Source organism: Grammomys surdaster, unplaced genomic scaffold (genome assembly GCF_004785775.1).
Source record: "Grammomys surdaster isolate TR1022 unplaced genomic scaffold, NIH_TR_1.0 111274, whole genome shotgun sequence".
In the NCBI taxonomy this organism is placed as follows: Eukaryota; Metazoa; Chordata; class Mammalia; order Rodentia; family Muridae; genus Grammomys; species Grammomys surdaster.
The window spans coordinates 1-5377 of record NW_021611319.1 but is presented as its reverse complement, the minus strand read 5'-3'; the positions used below and the strand labels follow the sequence as shown (position 1 = coordinate 5377).

At 38.8% G+C, this 5377-nt stretch overlaps 1 long non-coding RNA gene across 1 annotated transcript; it reads right to left on the bottom strand.

Moving 5' to 3' along the window:
- Window positions 1–889: 889 nt before the first annotated feature.
- On the bottom strand, window positions 890–4609 carry LOC114635526. The gene is made up of 3 exons (XR_003713488.1): window positions 4544–4609; window positions 3827–3851; window positions 890–1003 (listed from the first exon to the last, which is right to left on the bottom strand). It is a non-coding gene; the product is annotated as an uncharacterized LOC114635526 (long non-coding RNA).
- Window positions 4610–5377: the final 768 nt, after the last annotated feature.

Genomic DNA, 5377 nt, shown 5'->3' with positions numbered 1-5377 from the left:
ACAGGGAGGTGGTGAGCTGGACATAAGCACTCCATCTCTTTCCTCGGGTTGCACTGGAACTCTCCCTGAAACTCCTACATTTATGGTTCTCAGCAAGTGTGCACTCCATACTCAAACTATTGTGGCAAAACAGACATTCCTCCTTCGGCATATTTTGGTCTTAGTATTTCAGCACACAAACTGAGAAAGTACCTTTGGCACAGCTTCCATGGAGAGCTACTAACCACAGTGGCAGGCTTGGCCATTTGGTAGTGACATATACTGAAAAGTGTTAAGTGTAAAAGACTGCCTTCAAATGACAGAGCCAGAAGCAAAGAATACACAACCTGACAGGAATCACCATGATGCCTTTGAAAGAAAAAAACCCACAGAAACCTCCTGCTCCTCCTGCCATTTCCTTGTTTCTACTGTTCTTTCCCTCTCCCTTAAGCCTCCCAACCACAGGGTGTAACACACCACTCCAGGGACCCACTCCCAAGAGTCAGACCAGAAATGCTGTCATCTAATTCCAATTCTGTCTTCAATCTCGACACTTTTGGTAATCACAGGGTCACTCTTGAGAGGACTGACATCCAACCCATCCACATTACAGGTGTCTGGGAATAGGTAATAGAGAGGGTGGCTCACCTGTTCCAGCCTGCAGCAGGTGAAGTGAGAGTGACCAGACAAGACTGAGTTAGCTTTTCCTCTCTTTCTCATACTCAGTGAGAACAAATAGCGAGTCTTATATCTAGTTTTAAATTCTGTGGTTGAATATCAACCAATGAAGTACGCAAATTAACAATATTTACATAGAAAAGTACTAATAATATATTCATAGTTTTACATGTATAATAACACTATCCTCTACAACTATGAAACATGATTCATTCTTTCATTTCCACAGTACCTTCTATTTCATCTTTTGACTTTTCTGTACGAGTTTTGTTTAGGAAGTGACATCCTTCATCATCCATCACCACAAGAGTACCCCTCCGTTGCAGATTATTCACGAGATCGGAACCTGGAGATGCATTCACAACAGAGACAATTTTCAGAGTTACAGTGGTAGTTTGGGAAGATCACAAAGTGCATTATATACACCAGGATGCATTACACTTCATGTCAATGTGACAATGTACAGAGAAGAGAACCAGGACTCTATTATGTTGTTGTTGTAGTACCTGGTAAACAGCATCAAAATCTTTCTTAGGGCAACACAAACAAAGTGAAATTTAAACACCCTGTCACTCCTGTGTGGTTTCCCCCAGGATGCTTAATATTTGACTCTCTATGAGAGTTCATTGCGAAATATATGAGTGCACAGATATGTATGAATATATATAACATAATATATAGTGTAATTTATATAGTACATCTTATTTATATATAATGTAATATATAGTGTAATTTATGCTCTCTCTCACTTTTGAGTTGTGTTCACTATGATGCTGCATACTTGACACCCTATGACAATTCTCAGTTAAAAGGATATGAATATGCAAGTGTATATTGCTTTGTGGTGTCTGTTAAATGATAGAAGAGTCAGCTACATATGAATGAATTTATGTAGAATGAGGTTTCAGCAGGTTACTCATACACAAATGTATACACGCACACACACACACACACACACACACACACACACACACACACACACTCTTACATAAGCTAGCCCTTAAGGAAAAGCACATATACTACAGAATTGCTTTGTGGTATCTCTTATATGACAGAAGAACTAGCAGCACATGAATACATTTAGATATGGTGAGGTTTTAGTTGGTTATTCATTTACAAGTGTATATCTTCACACAAACACACACACTCACACAAGCTATCCCACAAAGAAAAGCACTTATACTATAAAATTGTCTTCTGGTGTCTATTAAATGACAGAAGAATCATCTACATATGAATGAATCTAGAAAGCATGAGGTTTCAGTTGGTTACACATGGGCAATAGAGAATGTATGCATTTTTACTGTTTACCTAAGAAGCTGTAGGGGGGTCCTAGCTTAGTAGAAACATGTGGTCTTCCTCTAAGAACTTCAACCTGACTGGTGCTTTTCAGTGAGTGATTGGCTGATCAGAAGACCACATTGAGATATTTTCTAAAAATGCTCAGTTTCAAAGTTACTCAAAACCAAGGTGTCATATTATGGTTGGGCTGAATAGAAACTTCCCTCAACTAGCCTAGCCTAGCCTGGACATGTCCTCATCATGAACTGACAAGAACAGCAGCCTGGTGCATTGGGAATATAATAAGCAGTGTGTGTTCACATCACTTGTAGGTGACATCCTTACTGACTCTCTGTATGCCCTTTCTTAGCTCCTGCTTAGATATGGGTACTTAGTCCAGGGCAGTGAGACTATACCATACCTGGTCCTACCTCCCTCACCAGTCCTACCTTCTCTCTGTATTTAAAAAAAAAAATTCTGGAAAGGTTTCTATTCTAGTCTAGCATGTAATTCATGCTACAGAAAAGAATGACCTTGAACTTTTGTTTCTCCTTCCTTCACTTCTCAAAGATAAGCATCAATAGGAATGAGCCATCCTGGGCACTTTTTATACAGAACTAGGATACAAACTCTGGGTCCTGGACACACTAAACATGTACTGAGCAACTGGGTTGAAGCTCCCATCCATATTAGCATAATAGCTCCCTTTAATCAAACCATGGCATACCAAACTACTGAAACCATAGTTGTACTATGCAGAAAACACTTAATATTGAGTCATGTGGTTCACTGCTAAAAATAGGTATCTACTCAGTATTCACACCCAGAATGTGGAGACTGACCACCACTCAGAGATAAAACTCATGGAGCATAGAGTATATCTGATTTTTAAAGGTATATTTCCTTTGGGTGTGGTAGCGTACTCCCTTAGTAGATAATGGCACCGGGTAGTGGTGGCACATGCCTTTAATCCCATCACTTGGGAGGCAGAGGCAGATGGATTTCTGAGTTCGAGGCCAGCCTGGTCTACATTGTGAGTTCCAGGACAGCCAGGGCTACACAGAGAAACCCTGTCTCGAAAAACCAAATAAATAAATGAATAAATGAATAAATGAATAAATGAATAAATGAATAAATGAATAAATAAATAAAGGCATTCTGTAGGCTTAGGCAGGTGGAGATGTGTGAGACCTGGGTCAGAAAGTTATATTCATAAACATACATACATACATACATACACATCTCTATCTCAAAACAAAACAAACCTCCAAATTTCCTAAAGAATGAGAGACAGCACTGATCAACACCTAGGTGGAGACTGGAGTTCTTACTTGACCATGTGCATAAATTGTGTTGCCCTTGTTGTCATGCTAATATTGTCCACCCCCTTAAGCCTTCCTGTAGACTTTATTGGAATGAACCATGGGAAACCCAATTGGGACACATCCACTCTACATTTCTGTGTACTGTGTTTCATTTTTAGGTCCTGTCACCTGAAAAGAAGTATGTGTGCTTCTATACCTTTTAAAACTCACTGTCTGCTGCCTGGACTAGGACTTCTCCCCACTCTAGCCATCAGGATAGTACTTGAGATCCTTATAGATTTGATATCTTGCAAGCAGATCCTAAAAACTGTAACTCGTCCATAGGGATTATTGTACCCTGATGAACTTAATGACCACAGATATATCCATAAGTTTTTATCTGCTGTGTTGTTTCTTCTCATTTTTTTATTAAAAGACACACACACACACACACACACACACACACACACCCCTAGAACCTTATTCTAATTATCTTAGAACACAGTGTTGCATCAGACAAAACACAACTAGTGTTTACAAGAATTCTTATCTAAAGACTGTCGTAGTAATTCCACAATACATACCGTCTGTACTTTCTCTAAAAGGTACCTGCAATTGAGAGGGAAAAATACTTTATACTCCATAATCATGCAGTGTAATATATGTAAATTGTTTTGATTGATCCATTTCTGAGTTGTAATGGCTATAAGGATGAAAAATCGCAGTCGAGTGATGACTATATTAATGGATACATTATTTGAGGTTGCCACAAATTATCTTGGCTCTGTACTTGTGACCAAAACAAATATCTTTCACATTTTTACTGATTCATAGGTAGATCAAACAAACCTGTGTGGCCTCTAGAGTGTCCCAAAACCTATGCCACATATGAAAACTTGTATTTTTCACTAATACATATTATATCTCTAGCGCCCATGATTTAGAAATAATTTGAGTATATGACGCAAAGTTTGGTGCATTAGAAGCTTACTGTGTGTGACATGTTGCTGTTAAGTGTTCAGTTGGTAAGTTCTTTAAAACATGAGGACTCGTGTAAACAGGAGAGACCCACTTGAAAGATATTAGTCTCATAAATCAGGACGTAAGGTTGCACCACACTGTGATGTATTGAATTCAGAGCAAGTTGGTACAGTCCCTCCATTTCATTCTCTTCCTAAGTAAATGCTTTACTACCTGTGATGCATCTGACTAGTGTCATGACTCAAATGCGATACCCACTGAAACATAAGGGAACTACTGAGATAAACGTTCTACCTTAGGGAAAGGAAAGCCTCTCTTACCTTAATCCTCCTTAATGGTGACTTTTCTTGGTTCTTGTCTGAAGTTGCATAGTCAGCACGTTTAGGTAATACTAGGGGAACAGAGAGTAACTGTCAGCTCCTGGTATTGCTTACTATTTACACTGGACTTTACTTGATGTGGGTAAAAGTGCATGGGCTTAGTATATGTAACTAAATATAGTGAATGAAATGGTCAGATAAAGCTGGACTGCCTTCTGAGAAGGTAAATAGAGTCAAAAAAAGGATTTGGAGAGAAATTGTTGGACCAAGCAAAAGAAACTTGCCCAAGTACTGTCATTTTGTTTTGGAACATAATTATTTTTCTTAACCACAGCTCCCATTATTCATCCTTTGTTCTCCAAAACATAATGGCTGTTTCTAACTATAGAATAACAAGTGAATTTGATTGGTTAGACTGTAAAACCTACATTCTGTATCAGTTTACATAGGTCAACCTGATAAGAAAAGCCTTTATCCTTTTGGTGGAAAAATGTAATGATAACTTGGCACAGATGCTTCTGGTTTGGAAGCTTAAATACTCTCTAATATTTTGGCTCAAGGTCACAGTTCAGCTCCCAAGTGTGTTCTGTGTCCCTGATTGATCAGTAGCAGCTTGATTGCAATAAATATTTGTCATGTGCATTGACCTGGTGTCTGAGTTGTATTGAATCTAAACACACTGCATAACATTTGATGCATTGGCCAGGAATCCAATCACACTACCCAGATCCCTGCTTTGTAATCATTCACATGAAAGGACTTCATTTTTAAGTCCAAAACCTCCAGAAGTTGGTTGGTGGCTATCTAGGACCCAAGAAAGGAGAAACTAGACAC